Raw genomic sequence first — 22873 nt, forward strand, 5'->3', positions numbered from 1 at the left:
TATATAAACTATATTGAAATTAAGAATATATTCTTAAATAAAGAATATATTCTTAATTTCAGAAGAATATCATCTAAAATCTTTAAGAAGATTTTTTAAGTATAAAATCTACTTACGAGAATATAATTTTTTCGGTGTACTTTTTAACATTCTTTAATTGCAAATATTTTAGCGCGTATGTGAAGGAATAATATTCTCTTTACGAGAGAGAGATCACAAGGGAAGCAAAGAGTCGGCGTGCGCGACGCGGTAATCTGAAAGAAAGTTATGGATGACAAAAAAAAACGAACTCGACTGTGTCGTTCTAAATAGAATCTCGCGGTTATAGATTTTTTTCTTTTTTTCCCCGCTGGCTTCTTGCGGCAACTCCGCGCGCGGTGCTTCTGACACGAGTGCTTTTTTTTTTTTCTACTATCCCACCCACGCTCCGGAAAACGATCCGATCGCTATCGAGATTTGCATAGATGCGCGCATAAGATGAGACCTTGCTTTGAAATACGATGGAACAAAGCTCGAAGGTCTAAGGGCGGGAGTAGACACTCGAAAAAAAAAAAAAAAAAAGAGAGAACGCATGCGTGTATCTGCACGGGAACTTTCGAGGGCGCCCTTGAATCTGCTTCCTCTGTATATACGGGAAAATCATCTCCAAACGACTGTTGATACAACTGTTGTAACGTGTACTTTGACTCGAGAAGAGGCTGGAATATCGTTATCGAATTTTCGTCTTTCGTAAAAAAATCGAAGATATTTAAAACGCGAATAAAATACTTTTCCACGATATATCGTGGTTTTATAGAAAGTAAATTCCCGAGTCGAAATTTAGCGTCTACATTGAACCTCAATTTTTGAAAAAAGGAAATTTCGGACGTATAGCAGCGTGTCAAAGTAGCATCTACTTTTTTTCTTACTCCTACTTTGAGCCTATCAGGTCCAAATTCATAGTCGTTTCTCAAATCTTAGATCTCGAATCTCCAACCTCAAATTTCAGTGTAGTTGCTAATCATGATATTCAGTTTTTCATGACTGAGCAAGAATATAGGGCTTTCTACAATAAGATATTAGTAATAAATCAGAAGTCAGAAGCACAAGAAATATTGACCAATCGCAGTCAAATCACAGAAGAATAATCGATTGTGATTAGTCAATTATTTCTTGCTTCTGACTTCTGATTTATTACTAATATCTTATTGTAGAAGGCCCTATACTCTTGCTGAGTCATGAAAAACTGAATATCATGATTAGCAACTACACTGAAATTTGAGGTTGGAGATTCGAGATCTGAGAGCTGAAATTTGAGATTGGAGACGAGATTTAAGATTTGAGAAACGACCATAAATGCGAACCTCAGAGCCTGCAATGCGCAGTCTGATCTGAGAATTGAACCCGTACTTTAAAACTTTAGCAGGAAAAAAGGAAATTTCTCGGACGTATAGCAGCGTCAAAGTAGGATCTACTTTCTCTCTTACTCCTACATAAAAAAAAAAGAGGAATTGAGGTTCAACGTAGACGCTAAATTTCGACTCGGGAAATTATTTCGCAAATAAATACACACGCGAGTTGAATGACCGGACGACAATCGACGAGGTCATGTCCGGGAGTCTCTTCTTCTGACAGTTATGATTATTGGTGACAATCGCTTGTATTCACAAGGGTCTGGTTCTTGTCACATCCTCCCCCTCTCTTCGGTCCGATCGATTCTCTACAAGCGCATCCGGTCGGATCAATTCGGCGCAAGTGATTGGAATTATCCGTGTAAATCTACGGAAATTTTCTCTTCACGCAATGCGATTTAATGCGATAGTTTGTATCTAATTTACAGATTATTATTTACAGGAAAAAAGAGTGTGGTTAATATCGTGCGAGAAAATTAATTGCACTCGTAATCATATCTCTCGTCAACGTGTGTAATACTTAAACGCAATAGCGTGTTAGGTGTGTGTCCCGGGATTTAACGCGATCGCGAATAGCTATCAATCAGAGGATCAAGTTTGATCCTTCGTCACTCAAGGTGCAGTTTGCAATATCGCCTGATTTTCGTCACCCTTCCAAGCGGGATTGTGTGAGAGAGATCCGCAGCGTAAATTCGCTATCGCTCGCGCGCGGTGACACGATCCCGCGTAATCGAGCGATACATTTCATAATCGAAGGGATCGGAGAGATACGGTATATACATATATAAGAGCGATTTCCTGTACTCTAGCGAAACCAAATTGAAATCCCTCCGAAATCTTGCACGCGTTTCGGAAGGGTTGGACACGTATCGACCGTATATAACGGACGCGTTGATATATATACACCGAAAAAATTATATTCTCGTAAGTAGAAGATTTTATACTTAAAAAATCTTCTTAAAGATTTTAGATGATATTCTTCTGAAATGAAGAATATATTCTTTATTTAAGAATATATTCTTAATTAAGGAATATAGTCTTTTTCGATAGTGAGATANATATTCTAATCAGTATATATTCTTATCAATATTACTATTTAGAGGATTTTCCTCTTAAAATAAGAAACTCTTCTTGGCGCCTATTTTAGTATAAAATATACTTAAAGTAAGTGGGATATTCTCAAAACAAGAATACAATTTTTTCGGTGTATATATATAGAGTATATATTTATATTTTATTATGAAACATAATAACAAATGAAATTTCAAGCGTTACAGAAGCGTCATCGTCGCGCGAGATTGTTACACAAGCTCGAAAATCAGATTTCGGGGAAAATAAATTTCGCGACGCAAAAGAACGTAATATCCCAGAGCCATTAATAACATCGCGCTGTGTAACACGGCTCTCTTCGCCATGTTGCGCATCACGTCCCACATACTGGCCATTATCATTAAATTTCGGTGGAAGAAACGTGATTAATAACGTCGCGATATGTTGTACGCAGCGCGGCACTGCGCGCGGACACGCATCCATCAAAGTCATCATCGTTTAAAATTTTCGTTGTAAAATAATTGCGCGCCGATATATATCCCTTTCGCGTTTTCATCTTATGAAAGAATTTATCGGGCGCGCGCGCGCGTCGTGTCGAGAGCTATATATGTGTCGGCCGAAACTATATAGCTATCTTCCCCGTTTATATTATATAAATCCGACGAAATTGCATTTCAAATGTAATTCCCCGGGTTATTAATAACGTTGTGTTACAACATGGTGGAACGTGTCCGTCAGAGTTACGGACGCGTGTTGCGGCTGCTGCGAGCATCGTGATGTAAGTGCATGGAGGCATCCTCGCTGAGCGCGAGTCGGTCGAGGATATAATATCCTCTGCGTTTGACGATGTAGAAGGAGGAGGGGGGTCGAAAAGGGAGAGAGAGATGCGTGGATGGCCAGGGCAAAATTGAAACCGCACGCCGACAGTGATAGTGGTGATGGTGGTGCGCTCACCACCCGCGCTTATGTAACACGGGAGCGAGGAGGCGAGAAGCGGGCGATCCTCGGACGATCGATGGGCCTCGGCTAGATCGTTCCATTATACAAGGATTTGCTCTCGACGACGTTGATGGGCTTCCGGGGTGCTCTCCTGGCGTCCTGAAAGCGCCTCTCGGCGCTTTAATGCGTCAACTGTGGAAGTAATCATCCCGGAAGCGACCTTTTCTGATCTCACGTTCTAACGCCGCGCGGCACTTCGAAGAATGTTCCACGCTCGCGGAGATTCGAGTTCAAACTCGATGTGATCGCCGAGAGATAACGGGTATTACGACATGTTCGCGGTGGAAAAATCTGATTCGCGTTTTGATTGAAAAAAAAAAAAATAAAAAAAAAAGAAAAACCATTGTTCTCTGCGTTTAAATTAGAAGTCAGTGCTTAAAAAAATATTTCGCGTCTGCGTGTTATATTATAAATTACTTCGCAAATTAATTAAGTAATTAATTAATTTGTATCGAAGTTTTTTCTCTAGAGAAAACGGGAGAACGTTTTTTCTTTGATTTTTGTGCAACATACAACGCTTTTGACTTTGCGGAAAATAAATGTAACTATAATGTGTACAAAGAAATGTGTACAAAGAAACAACCGCGCTTATATATATATATCGGTGGCAGTTGGATAAATTATGGATCTCTCCGGAGTCAACAGGTCGAAGCTTTTAAGCTTGCGGACGCTCGACTCTCTCCGTTTATTTCCTACGAATTAAAAGTATGTCGAGTAGGTACTTTCATCTCTATGCCACTCGAAGCGGATGAGAATAGAGATGGAAATAGAGCGCGCTCGTTCCGCCGGATTTTGTTTGCGGGAGACGATTATACTCGATTAACCTTTCGCGGAAACTGATATATTTCCTTTGTGCCTTTGCGAGCGTGATGAATGACAAAAAAAAAAAAAGAAAGAGGAAACAAGGTCGGAGCGTTTACGTGATAAATTTACGTTGTTTAAAATGCAAAAGAAAACACAATTTTCTCTTTTCTCACTTTATTCAAATAATTTGACTTAAAATTTCACAAAAAAATGATTTACATTGATTTATTTTATTTATTTCTTGCAATGAAGTCGTCTAAAATACACTACAATAATTTTGTTACGCGCATACACAAAGTTTAGTAATTACAGTGGCGTATTTATGTTACGGTCAAAGCCCGAAGCGCACGGGCGTTTCTAGGATTAACTGATTAATATATGCGAAACAACCAAGCGTTTTGGTCAAAGCCGAAATAGTTTTGTTTCGGTGTGTTTTTGGTCAATCCTAAGAGTGACAGACATGGCTAGTTAAAATCTAAAAAAAATATCTCACTTCGACTAAGTCAATTCTAAGTGTGAGTTAATTCGGATTTGGACTGGTAAAAAAGTAAAACCAAGATTTTTGAATAATGTTTTTGTTATTAACTTAAGGTGTACTCTTGCAGTTCTTTCTCTTTAAATGAAAAATTTTAATTTAATATGTTAAAACGTCAAACACAACTTTTTAATCTTACAAAACACCTATTTATAGTGTTAGGTACTTTTAAAATAATAATACAAAATATATTATACAAATAACTAATAATATAAAATAGACCTTTGGTAAACATTTAGCCTTTTAGAACATAAAATGTATCTCTCCTTGAAATCACACGCAAAAATATACTTTAATTATTTAATTACTTTATTATTTTCTAATACTTATAAAACAAACATAGAAAATTAATACGTATAAAACAAAAACATTTTCATGATTAATAACATAAAAAACTATAATGCATCTAATTTTGAAAATATTTTCTTTTTATACAAAGTATTAAAATAATTGAAGATATTTTTTACATATTTTTTACAGTTTTTTCAATCTGTTTTTTTTTTTATTGACGAGAATCGTATAAACTGTCGATTTAAAAAAAAAAAATAATAATAATAATAAAAAAACTACTGATTTTTCGCGGAGATATTTGATTTTAAAGTCGCGCGTGGAGATCTCAAAAACCCAGTCTGGACAACTTGTAGGTCATTTTTGAGGTCTGGCATTGAAGGGTTAAATTACATTTCAGATTTAAAGAGAAAGAACTACAAGAGTAAACTTACGTTATGTTGATAATAAAACCATTATTCAAAAATCTTGCTTTTACTTTGTAAACAGTCCAAATTCACAAAGAATTAACTCACACTTAGAATTGACTAGTCAAAGTCCGAAGTGATCTGTTTAGTTTTTACCTAATTAATACCTAACTTTAATCTCACAGCCGTGTTAATCACTCCCATGTAAGATTGACTAAAACACCAAGTCAAAAGTCGAAACACAAAACAATTTCGGACTTTGATCAAAACGCTTGGTTGTTTCGCTCATTAACGACCAGTCAATCCTAAGACCGCTCGAGCTTTGACCATAACATTTACCCAAAGCTGCACCAATAATACCTTGATATATAATGAACATAAAAAATGAACATAAAAAGGTTAGGTTAGGTTAGGTAAAACATATTCGGATCAAGGTAAAACCTTGATATATGTCAGTCAACAATGAAACTTACGACTTCATGTGTAAAGTACATCACACTGTCTGTACAAGCAAGTCAAATATATGTGACAATTCTACTCCTTAAAGAAAATATTTCTCAATTTCCTGCTTTACTCTATTAAATGTCTGTCGTAGCCGATTAGGCTCGGTGTCATTCACGTTTCGTGTTATATAAGATATACGATTTTGTACATATTCTATATATTGTACAGCACGCACTTCTTTATCATATTCTTTTTGGATTTCTATGCACAGTTGAAATAAAAGGCGAAAAGATGAGAAATGTTCCGATTGCTGTTCTATGGCGGTATCGAGATATTGGTCTATTTGTTCCTTAGCGTTGTCTATAAGGTCTAATAAATTTGTATTGGTTTCTGAATAGACATTGCCTGTTTTAAAAATAAAAAAACACATCGAAAGAAAATAACATATTATTGACGTTATTTAATTTGCAACTTTCACATATATTATAAATATATCAAATATAACAATTGAATATACATTACCTTGGAGTTCAGAAAATTTTAGTTTGGAATCAAAAATATCGTATAGTTTATCTAGTATGAGACGTATTGTTAAAATTTTATGCTCAATTCCACATGTGACTTGCAGAATGATCATATGTATATAATCATCGTCTTTTTTAAAATTTTCCGCCAGTCTCATACACTTGTATACAATATTAATATGTTCCAACGGTTTAAAAAATGCATTGGGTTGTTTGATAAGATTTCGAATTGACGTTCTGAGTGTCTTTAGAAAACTGTCCAACATCATGGTCATGCGATTGCATATATTTCGTACAATTTGACAATCAAATTCAAATAAATTATTTTTCTGTACATTATCTATTAATGTTAGCCAGTTTTTGTAGAATTCCCAATGAAAACTGCTATTCGCGAGAACAGAATCATTATGTATTTTGTCAAAACACTGCATATCGTACAATATATAAATCAAATGCTTCATATTGAAGATATTATTCAAAAGCATACTGTGAGATTCGGTAGCGTTCGGCAACGATATTTCTGATAGTATCACAAGTGTTTTACAAGCTAATGTCAGTGGTAAGAGAGAATCTGTAATGCAACATAATATAATTATTACAGACCATGTTTTTTTTATATATGATTTTTCGAGATATTGCTTTTGTGAGAATGTACATGCGGAGCGTGATTGATAAGTATCCGAAAAGATAAACAACAACTTATCAAGTAAAAAAGTATATTTATTTTTCATTATAGCCGTCTTTTCCTCTCTTTTATCTCGATGTTCTTTGACTTTGAGCGCTTTTTATATCACTTTGATAGAATGATTTCTCGAGCTTTTCAAAATAGCCATTTATCGGCATCGATAACTTCATTGTTGCTTGAAGATTGTTTTTTCACCGAGCCACTTTTTCAGATTTGGAAATAAATGGAAATTGTACGGGATCGTAATCTGGTGAATATAAGGATGAGGCAGCAATTTGAAATCCAATTCCAGTAAGTTTTTGATATTGCAACAGTTGAAGTTTGAGCTGATACAGTTTACAAACATCACCGAGAAACGTCCAATTTGACGAGCTGTCACGCAAATACACGTGACAATAATAAAAAAACCAGTTGATGATAAAATATCGTTTAACAATTGTTCTTCTGGATGAAACTTGCCAACAAGCGCGATGCGATACTATTGTCGTTTCGGATACTTATCAAAACTTTCTCGTACATACATACATACATACTTTTAAAATCGTAGAACTTGTTCCTTAGTAAACAGAGTATATAACTATTGAAATTACAGAGTTTCAAGCCATTAATCCACACTGATGTGGGATTTGTTGTCAACACGATCGCTACCGAATAAAAAAATTTGAGAGTGTTTTCTACTAAGCGTTTGCAAAGAGGCGTGTTTTCCGTATAATAATTTATGTAACGCACAATATCGGTAGCCATGTACTTTTCGTTGCCTATCCACTCAATCATGTTGACTACGTAGTCAGGAATGTTGCCTATTTCACATTGGCAAAGAGAAGCGATCACTTCTATAACTACTGTCTGAAAATATATATTTCAGATTATAAAGCAATGTATATAAATAATATTTATTTATTAATAATTAATATTTTATTTCTCTACTTTTTATATAGTAATTTATATTATATATATATATAATATGTAGATAAATATATCACGTACCGTACAATATAGCAATGGATCTCTAAGCAGATATCTCGCTAATATCAAGAAGTCATATTTATAGAGAAACTGTCTGACTTCTTCATGTTCAAGAGACTTCACTAGTTCAGCAAGAAATTTTTGTGTTTCGTTACTGGGTGAATTGACTTTTTGAGTCTGCAATAAAGAAACATTATATATTTATTGTTTTAAGTTTTGTCACACAACTTGTTAACAAAATTAACTGATTGTTTAGAGAACATCATTAAAATCTTTAGGTTTGAATATATTTATTCAAAATGTGTTGCACGTTATTCTGTTCAAATATCGTATCAGGATGTACAACTTTTGCAATATTGATAACTGGCGTTTGTGTGTTTGTCTTTATTATTGTATTTGTGTGTATTGCTGCTCGAAGGTTAGAATGTTCTACAAAACAGTTGTGTAGACAACTTTCCTTCAGGCAACGATACGTTCTGTAAACAAAGATAAAGATTCGTGTGACACAGGAATGTATCTATATACACAAATTATTTTTCTGAAATGCAAACAGTCGCATTTGGTTTTTTTTGCTACTAATGATGTGATATGATTGTTGAATATTGCGGTATAATAGATACTACAACTTTAATTTATATTAATTCTGTAAAACTAAAATAATTTTAAACAATTATGACTTAAAATAATTTTAATCTTGTTCAATGTTTTTTTTTTTTATTTTTAGTATTTATACGTGCGCGCGCGAAACAAAGAGAGAGAGAGAGAGAGAGAGAAAGAAAAAGAGCACTATTGGAAAAGATATTGATTGCGTTTTGATATTCACTGACAGTGCTAAAGATCTATACTTTACGTCACGTGTGCTGTTAGATTTTCAGTACTGACTGAATATCGGAACGCAGCTATTGAGCGCAGAGAAAAATTACCAGACGTAGAATATCCAGATTACAAAAAACGTCGATTCCTCTAATTGTGTCCGTATTAAACTGTACTAAAACTCCGAAATCGTCCGGAGGTATTTTCCTAAATATGTCAATGTGCAATATGTTCCACGATTCAAACATATCCTCAATGTCCTCTGTACTCGTGCTTTCTTCTTCGTCTGATGTATAATCCGACATTTTTCGTACAATATATGATTAAACTTGCAAATATATATATATATTTTTTTTTTTTTTTTTATCAATATAGCAGTGGTATTTTGATCAATAACAAGACACTTGTTACGTTTTGTTAAAATTGAGTAAGTGTAAAAATAAATAAAATTATTGTATCAAATATAAATATATATGCGCGCACAAACACGCACACAATATACCTCCGTCACGAATAAATCGCAGGTAATAATAGTTCGAACCGTATTCTCTGTCCGGAAGGCACATGCGCGGACGGAAAACTTGTTTTTGCGATTTCCAGTTTGTTAGATCCGAAGATTCGAAGATCGTTCATTGGCGTATATTCGACGTCGTACAGAAAGCCTGTGTGTGGTGGGAGGAAGTCTGAAGCGTGTATACTTATGACGCTTAGACACGTGGCCGATGCTGAAAATGTTCGTGTTTGTTATTGACAATCCTGAGTTAACAAAGTAACGATTCCAAAGTGAAATAATATAAACGAATTATCAAAGAAAAGATAACAGAAGAGAAGTTCAATTCAACACGGTTTGCAACACGGAGCACGCGTGGTGATATTTATAATTTTTTTCTAACCGAGTAACAATAATCGCGTGAAAACGATCAACGAACTGGACTTAATGATTGAATCGAGTATAAATTTGGAAAAGCCCTTATCGGCGAGAAGATGAGACAACAATTCGAGAGAAAAGTGGAAACAAAATAAATAACAAAACACAATTTTGTTTACATTACTCCTTTCCTGTGTCACGTGATTAAACGGCACTTACTGCTAAGACGGATGTTACAACGAACTCTTTAAGAGAGAAAGAGTTGGCGGGTGCTTCAAATACAATATAAGTTCTGTGAGTGCCTGCTTCGCTGCACATAATTCACAAAAAACAAAAAATCTGCCACGTGATGTAAGCGTAGAAAACTCAAGGCAAACCAACGTCTGCACAGTACTGCCACTAATAGCGCATACCCCCGATGATACATTCTTTAAAATGCACATGCGCTGTCGAACCCTCGAGTTGACTAGGATCTTTTGATTTCATTTTTTTGGGGAATTTAAAAATGTTTTTTTTAAAAACATACATTTAACATCGTCATCATTTTTTTTGTGTGTTTTTTTATCTTTGAAAAAAGATGCTTTTTAGTTAATAATCTGCGGATAATTGCCTTTGTAAATATACCGAGTGAAAAAACGCCCGTAGAATTGCGAAGAATTCAAGTGGAAAAAATCACATTACTCTACCCCGGTGGTGTAGGGTATATATCGGCCGCCTCGGCGAATGCAATTATCGAAATGCAGGTATACACGAATGGGTGCGACATTGTCAGTTTTGGTTCGTCGTTAGTCGAATCATACCCAATAACACACCGCGGCGGGATCGGGTTACAAAGCGATTCGTTCTGTCAATCAGCTTGATTAAGCAATCCCTCTTTCCGCCGCCGGCGATTCCCAACTGGCAGGTAACCACCGGTCGCGTTTTCCATGAAATGGCGAAATCTTATCCGATATATATTGTATATCATGTTCATGGGGATAAACCTCGCGGATCTCTCTATTAATCCCGGTTCAACATCGACGATTTGCGATGAACCGAATCGAATCGCGAAACGTACGAGACGACGTTGCGATGAAAATCCAACCTTTTTCTCTTCGCGATAAGCGATAAAATTACGATTTATATATGTGCGTTAAAAAACGACGTATTTATTCTGATTGACATATTTTTAAATTAAAATTGTATGTGAAGTAACTTGCGGATATCTTGTACAGACCTGAAAAAAGTTATATTTTTTATTACATGTATATATATAATTTATACTTTATAGGTAATTTTTTTTATAACAGTTGCAGACATACATATCGCTTTGTGTAAATTTTGTTAACAATTGCGCGAGACGTGTTCGAAGAATTTGCGTTGTCACGACCGCCGCCGTCGCCGCCGTCGCCCCCCCCGTCGTTTTTTTCTTGCCATTATTCCTTCGTCAAACGTCGTGCCAGATTCTACTGCCGACTGAGAGCTCATTTTTTTCAAAGGTTAATAAGAGTCTTCTTTCGAAGGTAGGGCATGAGAGGAATACGGTTCGCTTGATGGGTTCTTCGCTGCCAGACCTCTTCAGAATTTTTCTTCAAAGAGCGAAAGCGAAGCGAAGCGTCCAAGGAATAGCAAACTCTCGCAGTGTAAACTGTTTTGCCGTATTCTGCTTTAAGCGACTTTGTACGGGCGCTGTAGATAACCTGCCGGGGGCAATGAAGTTCCGATTAATTTTCACAATATTAAAATATCCGCAGACGTTCCCCATACATCCTTGCGAAAAAAATTGAAGAAAATTTCCGCCGGTGTAACGCACACGCAAGACTACATTATATAAACCTGTTGTCTGTTATTTCAGTTAATTAAATTATTTTGTTTTGTTTTGTTTTGTTTTTTTTTTTTTTTTAACGTTTTATCTACAAATAATATATTTGTATTTGCAATTATACCCCGCGCGAAATGTGCATTATTCGATAAATGCAGGCGGCTGTTCTTCTTTCGGTCATTATTCGCATCGGTCAGGGTGGGTTTTTCTATGAGATGATTTTACCGACGTGTGGCTTTTGTTGGGCTCGACACAAGCGCGGACGCATCACGCGGGTTAAACATTAATGTGCAGTCGATCATTGCGATAAAACGCGACGAGCAACGCGTTATGAAAAGTAATCAACGACGCGAACGATGCGCGCCTACCATTAGTGCCGATGCATTGACAAAAATCCTGTCTGGAGGGGGGAAAGGCACTAACGGTAATGAATTGGCGTGCACAAAATATGTGCGCACGCGTTAAAGCTGATGAAAGCATCCGATGAGAATGCAATCGGAATCATTGCAGTATCGGGAAAACGGGAATTGTAGGGTTAAAATTATCGCGCGGATTACTATTTGTTTCATTTGAGATGCGTACTTAATTTTTCTTTCTATCTTTATTTCCTCTCGCAAAATATGCAAATTAAGACACGCAAAAGTAATTACTTCTAAAATTGTAAAAATTTAAAACTTTGATCGAGAAATACACTGAGAAAAAAAAATACTATTAACTCAACTAAATGCGTTTAGTTGAGTTTCAGTTTGTTATCTGAAATACTTGGTTTTTTTAATTCAAGCATATATGGTAATAAAGATAACAAATTCGTATAAGTTGAATTAACAATAGTGCACCGAAAAAATTGTATTCTTATTTTAAGGATATCCCACTTACTTTAAGTATATTTTATACTAAAATAGGCGCCAAGAAGAGTTTCTTATTTTAAGAGGAAAATCCTCTAAATAGTAATATTGATAAGAATATATACTGATTAGAATATAAAAAGCCTCTATATAGAAAAACATATATATATCTCACTATCAAAAAAGACTATATTCTTAAATTAAGAATATATTCTTAAATAAAATATATAATAATTTCTTAAATAAAGAATATATTCTTAATTTCAGAAGAATATCATCTAAAATCTTTAAGAAGATTTTTTAAGTATAAAATCTTCTACTTACAAGAATATAATTTTTTCGGTGTGGTAATGAACATATTTAATTCACTAAGCCATGAATTGTTTTGTCGAACATAAGTTGTGATAATTTCAAATAAAAGATACTGTTAAAAAAGATGAAATAGGCAATTTTTATTTACTTTAATTGAATATAATCTGAATTTCTTTGTACTAAAGTATTTCATTTAATCAAACTGCTTATTTTTATAAGCAGACAAAATATTGCGTTGTCTTATTGTGTTGTACATTCAAAGTTACCTGTATTTAAGCAAATTATAATTTTGTTAAAACAACTATATATATATATATATATAAATTGTCTTTCGATATAATCTAATTATTATATCTATTGAAACATGATATCTTCTTACATTAGTCAATATTTTATTGACAGCCCGTGAGAGAGAGAGAGAGAGAGAGAGAGAGAGAGAGAGAGAGAGAGAGAGAGAGACCGCTGCATATATATTGAATCGAATACTATTTTGTTACTTCACCAACTTTTTTTTCTCAGTGTACAGACTTCTAAGAGCCAAACGATCCATGTACTTGCGAAATATAGTTTTTAAACGTAATACACATAGGAATTCGAATTGAACTATTTATTTCTTGATTGGTTCGATATCAAAGAGAGCCTTTTATCGAATGTTCGTTAAAAATTTGAGTTTTCTAGACCGCGAGAAAACATTTTATTAATTTTGCTAATTAATACTTATTATTCGTCGAGAGTCGATTATAATATATATTTTTATTCGCGCGCATGTACACGATGGGGAAACCGATGATGTTCTTTAAGACAGGCGTTCCAATAAAAAGGAGAAAGAAGGGTCGAAGCTTGAGAAGTTGCCCCTCGGTGGGAAATGAGAAAAAATAAAAAGAGAGGAACGACTTGACACGGTGGGGGTGCGCATCGTCGAGAGTTTAAGATAGCTGGTGTGGGGCGCCGGATGAATGTCGACGAATAGCGAACGAGGGTTGGGACACTTTACCGGGAAATATGAGGAAAAAAAAAAAAAGAGTCCGGCGGATGCCCTTTTATACGGCGAAAGGAAGGAAAAGTGGAATATGCCCGGTGAAGGAAGCCGGTCCAATGGAGTGCGAGGTCAGAAAGAAGGGGGAAAAGGGTTGGAAGAATATAAAAAAAAAAAAAAAAAAATCAAAACTTTACCTTGCTTATCATATTTATTAGCATATTAATACACATTTCTGTTTTGTGTGCGCGATCTTTTTCTTTTTACACCCAACGACGCGAAATAAAAAAAAAAGCTGGGGACGAAAGTTTAGTTAGCCTTCTCCCCCGTCTGTGCCTTATCAAAGCCTGAAATTGATGTCGATCGTAAAGCTCATAATGACCGGGAGAGGGAAGTCGAGGAGAGTACTTACGTCGTGCGACGCGCGCTGGCGCGTCTCTTCCCCCTGCCGGACCCTCCCGGAGCGACTGCCGCTTATCTCGTGGAAGTTGCAGCGCACGGCCGACGCGCTGGCTGGCGTGCGGAAGTAGGCGTGATCTTGGAAATTCATTATGACGCTCGTAAAGTAATAACGAAGTTGCGAGGCGCCGCCTCGACGACCGATACAAATTACAGCAATTAATTACGCCCGGTATAAATTACTCCGATCCTGGAAATATTGCGTATACGGTGCGTGCCGTGGAGGAGAGAAGAGGGTGGGAATTGTGTTACAATTAATCCGCTCCTATCTACGCGCGACACGTGCGTGAAAAAAAAAAAAAAGAAATATCGACCGTTCGCGCGGATGGGGAAACTATTTTCTTTCTTTATACACGCGAGATTGAAACGTTGCGATTTTGCGCGTATTTCCCGGATATTATTGGATATATTAATTCGATTATAGCCCCGCGCGTGCACAAAGGCGACCGCGAGTCCGCAAAATCCGCGGATGTGAATTCGCCCGTTAAATTACAAATCGCACACGCTCGACTGTCCGTCGCGCGTCTTTTTTTTTCTTTTCGCGGCGAATTTACACCGCGGGCACATTCAACTTTTCGATGACACTCGCCGTTCACAACTACTCTCTCTCGCGTTTTCCTCTCGCTCACGGCGTATTGCCGGCGTATATTCGCCGCAGAGAGAGGAGCGTGCAACAACATCGCGCGCGCTCTCGTTCACCGCAAACTGTCATCCGTATATTTGTCCCGGACGATTTCGGCATAATTCATTTACGCGACGACTCGTTTGAAACACATCACGAAATTTGATATGCACCCCCCCCGCGAGATTTATTTGTTTTCCGAAAATTCATGTTTGATTGAAGTTGCTGCTCGTCGTCGTCGAATTCCCGTATAATATTTGCGTCGCGAAGCAGAATGTGTTTAATAACAAATTTGTATAGCGAAATCGAGTGTCGGAAATTTAAATTTGCTTTTCACGTTCGCGCGGGCGTTGATAAAAATTTTTTTTCCGGAAAATTGTTTCCGTCGGGAGCTAATCGGAACGTAGGGATTTAATTTGCCTCGTTTAAAATTAACGATTATTTAACAAATAATATCGTGTAAATTTGGAAATTTTGATTTTGTTTTCTAACGCTCTCTAGTTTTATTTTTATCGAAAAAATCAAAAACCGAATTGTTTGTCTTGTCGTTTATTTTGTAAAATAAATTGAGAAAAATACGTTTTTTTTTTTTTTTTCCCCAACATTTGTTTGTGTATTGTGTCATTTTGTTATTTGATCACTCGGATAAAAAAAAAAAAAAGAGAGAGAGACTCAACATCGGGCAAGTTTGTTTGATAAAGTCGTTCCCCTCGTCGTCGCGCGCTCACGCATCGCGTGATGTCACGCGCCGTCGAGGAAACAGTTGTCGCCGTATAAAACGTCGAGGATCGTAGTAGGTCAGGGAGAAAAGCGGACGCGGAAAAATGCGGAGGAGAGAGGGCATGAAACGTGGCGAACGGGCGCTCGTTAATTTTACAAACTCGGTTAAGCACCTAGTCTAGCGCTCGCGCGTGTCCTCCTCTCCTTTCGTTTTTTCCCCCCGGAAACGTCTTAACTCCGACACGATCTCTCGCTTTTTTCGCGGATTGCATTTCTGGAAACGCGCGCGTGTGACGACGACGAGACGACGAGGGAAACTTTATTTATCCGTACAAATATCTCGTTGCAAATTAAAAATCGCGCGCATTTAAACAATGATTTTTGTAACAAAGATGCAAGTTAAAGAATTTGTTCACGTTATCGTTTGGCGTTAAATGACAACGAGAATAGATGCTTGTTCGTGAAAATACAAATGAAAAAAATCAAACAAAACAATCAAAGAGGATCGCAGATTCTTCGAAGAAAGAGGGAAGGGGAGGGGAAGGGGGAAAACCCCGGGTTCTCTTCAGTTCGCCGAGGAAAAGTTTCTCAGACGGAAGAGGTGCCCGAGGGGATCGCCTGACGCGCACGAGCAATCCGACGAGGAGGAGTCGTCGGGATTTGCGCGTTTGTAAAGAGTTTTCAGGCTAATTCGCGATATCCCACCGACGTGGCTCACGTCTTCGTCGTCGTCGTCTCGCTCGCCCCTTTCTTGGAGTGTACACCGCGCGCGGGTCTCTCCCGAAAACTTTCCTCCCCCATGGGAGAATTATTAGGAAGTTGCCACCCTATTCCCCTTACGGTCGAAAATCTTTGAGAGGATAGGAGACTCGGTATGCCACGGGGAGAAAAGTTTTCCGACCGTGTCCGAACCCGGGGGGAAGGGGTTAATTGTCGAAAGGATTTGCCCTTTCGTTGAGCCACGGGCGAGATTGTCGCTACAATATTATTACACTTTATCATCGCCGCCGCGATATTTTGTAATCAATATGTTAATTTTTTTTTAACAGGCGTGTAATGTTAAATATAAGAGGAAGCGAGAATTATATATTGATAATTAACGATTGCTTTGTGTCGTTGTTGACTGTAACGGAATAACATTACGGTTAATAATGAAATTTGAAAAAATCAGCTCCAGAAATTCTTATTAAGACAGATATATGTGTGGCTGTATGGAGCAGACACGGATGTCGATGTGTGAGTTCGAAATTTAGTTTATTTCAATAAACTGAACAGTAACAAAGCTTTCGACCTTTGGTTTTAGGTCTTTCTCAATGTAATACCACAAAAATGTTAACAATAATAAATAGTACGGAATAAAAAGAAAATTGTAATAGTAAGACTTGACAAAAAACTTACATTAGACTCGCAAAAAAGAAGTTGAAATAGTGACAATTAGTGAGAAATTATACAGTTAATTGTTAAATAATAATTGTTATAATTGTTATAATTGGATTAATTTTTTTTTTCTTTCGACGATAATGTCTCGTTGATTTAATCGTAATATATTTTAACAGCGATTAATTATCGATAACGTCCGCGGCAGCATTTTATCGCGCTCGCGTCCGCGAAGATATACGCCCAAATAATGTTTCAATATATAATCCGCAGTAATGTCGCGCGCAGATTGCCTATTAGGGACCATTTGACCTCTTTGGGGAGGTTGTGTGAGGTTAACGCCATGACACGCATACGCAATATTGATTGTCCGATTGATATATAGCTCCAGCGCGGCAGCCTACGTGAAGAGCATCCTCACGAGAGAGAGATAGAGATAGAAAGAGAGGATCTGTTCTTCTTAATATTATTGAATGAGAATTTATCTTCGCGCGCGCGCGCGCTACCGAATGAAAATTTATTTTCGGTATCTCAGTTATTTTGAGATACCGCGCGTCCCCAAAGTGGATTACCTTTTCTTTACTTTCCCTCTCGCTTGCGCGAGAGACATTGATAAATAATACGCGAAATGCGTTTACACGCCGTGCGACATAGGATTGCGATTTATAACGAAGAAAGGCCTGGAATTTGGCTCGTCGAGACGATGAGGGACCACACACACACACAGAGACAGAGAGATATCTCGTCGCCGCTCCTTTGCAGAAGACTTCGAGAAGAAGAGTCTCTGCGATGCATCACTCTCGGGTTAATTATCGCGTCCAAGGAACAGACAGTCGGACGAGCGTAACGAGACTTCATCCGAATTCACTCCCCTTCCCCGACATCTCTCCACCACCTTCTCCACCCCGGTTCTCTGGAAAATGGAATTCCGCGGCGAATTCCGTGTAAGCAGTCACCGTTCTAATCGTCGCCACGAAATATTTCCCAACCAAATTCTTCTTCGGCTCTGTCGGCCCTTTTTACCCAACGGATCTTTTTCCCAACCAGATGTTTCTTCCGATGAGGCACTTTCGTTCACGAGAAACATTTCTGTTCTCACACAAACGCTTATATATTCGCTATATCGTTCTGCTTCTTTTCTGTCAGTGATGTATTTGTTTCTGTGTGTGTGTGTGTTTTTTGTATTTGTATTTTTAATTTTCTTTTCATTCAGTTTTTTTCAGTATTGTATACAGGAAGGAATGAGAAGAAGTCTTTTTTCTTCAGACGCGAAAGATTAGAAACGCGTGTACGCGCAAATAGAGATTCACGGTTTAGAATGTAAATTATTTTGCATAAAGTTTTGTGTTTTACACGGAAAAATCTCTAATGGACTCGTGTAAGAAGCTTAAGGTATAAAGATAAGTCTCTTAATCGGTATTAAACTATTTCGGGAGAGTTCTCGCGACGACGTGGTCCGATGTGTTTGCATTCCCGACGTTCTCCTTCAAGCTCTTGTGTCCCGGAAGAGCGTCTGCGGCTTCCTCGACAATGAGTTTCCGCTGCGAGGAATATTGCACGCATGCCTCAGCTCCTGTCTTCTCCTTTCTCCCTCTCTCTCTCTCTTTCTCTCTCTCTCCCTTCATCCATCGTTTTGTCATTTCCTTTTAAGCAGGTAAAAAAAAGTACCGCCGGAACGAGCGACTTTAATTTTATGGAGATCGTATCGATCGGTCGGCTTGATGAGCTCGAGGAGACAACCGAAGAAACTGCGATTCCCCGGACGAATTTGCTATTTATTCGCGCGGAATTTAGTGTTCTCGTCAACATTTGTTTTTTTTTCATATCGTTGAGCAGCAACAAAGTTTGTTTAGACGTTAACGATCGCGCGATTGTGTAATTATAATTTTGACATTTTTTATTCCGCTGTACAACGACTCGATTATTGACAAAAAAAATAATCATTGACGACATCGCCGTCTTGATAAGAATTTAATCGAGTTACATTTCTAGATGGAACGAAACGGATATAGAAAACAGAAAAAAAAAAGTACATCTCTCTCTCTCTCTCTCGCGAGATCGAATCATTGCTCCGCGAGAGATATAATATTGACGCGCGCTGCTCGCACGTCGAGAGAGTTTCTCGGGGAAACTACGTCGTCGCGCGCGAAACTACGCCACTGCACTCCGCAGTTCGAGACGAGCTCTTTCAATCTCCTCAAGCTGCGGATTACCGGGCGGTGACTTTGAAGGGAAACAAAAAGCCATTGTTGCTGATTGCGTCTGTTTGTTTTCTCAACCCGCCAAATGAACTGCCACACACAACGGAACGAAGAAAGAGACACACAATTTCAGAGAGCGCGAAGACGACTCTCCGTCCGTTCAAGGAAGGAGATCGCCCCGTGAAATTTAATTTCCCTTCTTTCTCCATCTCTCTTTCGCGCTCTCGACGATGACGAACACGCCGCCGATGTAGAGAGAGAGAGAAGAATCTCGCGAGGACTTTAACAAACTTGACAAATCGGATTGCGCGCGCGCTCTCGGCCGCCATGGGAGGTGATTAAAAAACGCGGGACACTTTGCGAATAATTGTCGCGGGGTTTACCTCGCGAGTTATATTGTTTGTCGTCTACCGTCGCGGTGATTGCGCGGCATTACAAGAAATCAGGAATTAAGAGACTGAAACTCCGAGTCTGCAACTTTGCGATTTGCGCTTTGAAATTTCGAGTAAAAAAAAAAAGAGAAAGACGCGCACACGTGTGCAACTGTGTGTGTGTGTGTGCACGTGAAGTTTCTCTCATTTCGCATTCGAGTCGTCGTCGTCGTCGTCGTCGCGTTCAAGAAGATCCCAAAAGTGTTTGAAATGACGGTCCCTTTACGAAAAGGCACTCTTTCCTCTTGTCCTCCGCGCGGAATTATCAATTAACGCGAAGTTTAATTCACGCCGGTGGGAGCTCGCCCGTTTAATCTGTGTAATTTTGTTCTAATTTAGTGGGCGTTTAACAGAGGGAGGGGGAGGAAAGATTCTTCTCTCTTCCGTACTTCGCCATCTTTTCCATTCATTCTCACTTGTACCGTTCCTGCCGCTTCTACGTCTCGTTTTCTTTTATATATCAGAATACGCGGAATTTCTTTTCCGCATTTTTGCGTCCGCGTCTTTTGTTACATTTTCTTCGTTATACACGCAGCGCGTAATTTTCATTTACAACGTAATTGTTATACAGGTAAAGTCCGGTTTTTGCGAAATTATATTTTAATATCGCGAGCACGAAAACTTGCAGTTTTTTTTTTTTTTTTTGACGTGAAAAGTTAGAGAAAAACTGTGCGTTGCTTTTTTGTCGAAAAAGAGAAAAAAGAAATCCGAAAGTTAAAGAATGTCTCTTTTGTGCGAGAAAATAAGTAAGAGAACATTTCATTGTATATTAGCAATAAAGAGAGAAATATATATATTCCGCTCTATTCTACTCCTTCCGATATATATATATATATATATATATATATATACGCTACTTATCCAGACTTTTGTCGAAAGATAGTTTATAGAGGCATGTGAATTTAATGAGCAAAATCGGATTTACTCGTTATATCGCCGATGGAGAAGCGAGATTCCGTAACGCGATGTCACGCGCACCCACACACACACATACACACAAGCGAACTTAATTGAATAGTTGATTTCTCGAGGTATATAATAAAATAAGGTCGTATCGATAGAGTGCCCTGCCGTCTCAATGTCGGCACGAAATAAGTCATGAATTCTTTTAAGTAAAAGAGAAATATATAACGCGCGATATTGAATGTTGCGAGAGAGAGAGAGAGGGAGAGAGAGAGAGTGGAAAGTTATAAGTCTTCTATTAAGTCACTTTTCTCGCGAATCGATGAAATTGCACGAAGTGCTTCCACGACGAAGAGAAATTTCATCTTCTGCAATCGGGCGAGAAAATAAAATTAACACTCGAGAGATAGAGAGAGAGAGAGAGAGGGAGAGATGAAGAAAAAAGGGAGAGAGAGAGAGAGAGAAAGAGAGACGCGCATAATTCGCTCTGACACAATTAATATCGACGTGAAATTTCGAGCGATTAGGCAGAGCGACTCTGTCAATGCCGCTCGTGTTTACACCAATTATCCAAATTAATACACTATGAACGGCGCGACGAGCGCGCGGGAGTGTCCCGTCGATTTGCCGTGAAAACGGATAAGAGAGAACACAGGAAGAGAGAAACGGGAGAAACGAGACGTGCAACGCGCTCTCGGTACTTCGCGCTCCTTCTAGCTTTTGGGATTCCAATTACTATTCGAGCGACTTCCGATAGCGTTCTCGCGATATCAAAGGGACTGGCACTTTCGCTTTGAGATCGCGCTTTTGCCCAAGCCTTCAGCGGGGAGGCAACAATGTTGATTCTGCCGCGACACGTAACCGATGAGCCTCACGTGGCAAATTTATGATCGGAATACTTCAAACATTCGCGCACGCCACCATTCGATGTTAATCACATTGTCCGGTAATATATATATATATATATAGGTTTAATCTAATTAATATTAAATTACATATGTGTATATATAATTAATATATATATTTATATATTGTGTCTCTCTATCGCACAACGCGCAACATCGACATCTGTTTTAAAATTATAATTTCAAATTTTCAAATTTTCAAATATTAATTTGATTTTGTTTATTTTAATTGTGATAACAAAATACGACAAAAATTAGATAGAAGATAGACCTTCCTGCCTTTGGACTGCAGATGGTGGCAGTATAATAAATAAATAATTTTTTATATATAATAAATAAATAATTTTTATAATAATATAATAGTATAATAAATAAATAATTTTTTCAATTAAAAATACGACAACGTCGTATTTGATTATATCACAGAACAAAGCGACGTATATAATCAAAGATCCGCGATCGCGGAATAGCTTTGGGGATTCGAGAATACTCGGTTTTCCACCTTACACAATTAGGGTTTGAATCATTCCTGTCACGCAAACGGATCGACGACAACGGGCGACGTCGTGTCCCCCCTTTGGTTTTGTCTCAATAACAGGCTAGAATAATAGAGCCCGGCGATAACGATGCAATTAAGTCCTTCTTCTTTTTCTCTTCTTCGTCTTCTTCTTCTCCGCGTTTTCCTCCCTTTCGCACGGTTTACATCTGCCGGTTCTCCGGTAATTAAGAATCGTCGCGGGGGCGTTTTGAATGTGATGTCATATCTCGCGCGCTTTATATCGACGATCGGTGTTGCAAGAGAGCGCGTTTTGTTTGTATAGCAATTATCCCGAGTGATTCTAATTGTTCTCCGATTCGAACCTGCCTCCTTTCATTCCGTAACTTGTAAACGACAATTTTATTGCCGTTTAACGTTGTTGTTGTGTTGTTGTTGTTATTTTGCGCGAGGCATTTTGCGCGCGCAAAAATTCTCTCATTGCAAATTGTAAAATAAATAATAAATAATTTATATATAATAATAATAATAATAATAATAGAAATAATAACTTTATTGAGCTATAAATAACATATCAACTGTAATATATAATTATATACGTCAAATATAAAAAAATTAGTGTGTAAGAGAGAGAGAGAGAGTCAGAGAAAATTGTGAGAAAACAAAAAAAATTTTCTCGGGTACAATTTTCATCTCGACGACGACGTTTATTGGAGAAGATCGGATGCTGCTCGTCTTATATCGTCGTCGGGCGCTATCCCGACGTGATCGCGCAACCTCAAAGTGGCAGACTTAGATTAAGTGACCCCTTTGAGGCGAAGTCAAGCCACTTCCGGTTGTATACTCTGATCTGAGTTAGGTCGAGCGTCGCGCATCCGAGCGAGCGCGTCTCGCCGCGAAATTAGGAGTCGTCGCGCTTCGTTAATTGCGCCATTTCCATTTCTCGAACTCCTCCTTCTCTCTCACACACACACACACACATACTTCCACATCCGTGAATTTTCGCGACTTGACGGGTGTCGTTAATTACTGCTGTGCCGCGGTCTCTTCC

At 38.0% G+C, this 22873-nt stretch overlaps 1 protein-coding gene across 3 annotated transcripts in view; it reads left to right on the plus strand.

Annotated features, from left to right (window-relative positions):
* The window catches only part of LOC109859249 (PDZ domain-containing protein 4), a 174260-nt gene that overhangs the window by 86470 nt on the left and 64917 nt on the right, over window positions 1-22873 (plus strand). The window lies entirely within an intron of this gene.

This window comes from Pseudomyrmex gracilis, unplaced genomic scaffold (genome assembly GCF_002006095.1).
Source record: "Pseudomyrmex gracilis isolate BER0280 unplaced genomic scaffold, ASM200609v1 scaffold_251, whole genome shotgun sequence".
Classification (NCBI taxonomy): domain Eukaryota; kingdom Metazoa; phylum Arthropoda; class Insecta; order Hymenoptera; family Formicidae; genus Pseudomyrmex; species Pseudomyrmex gracilis.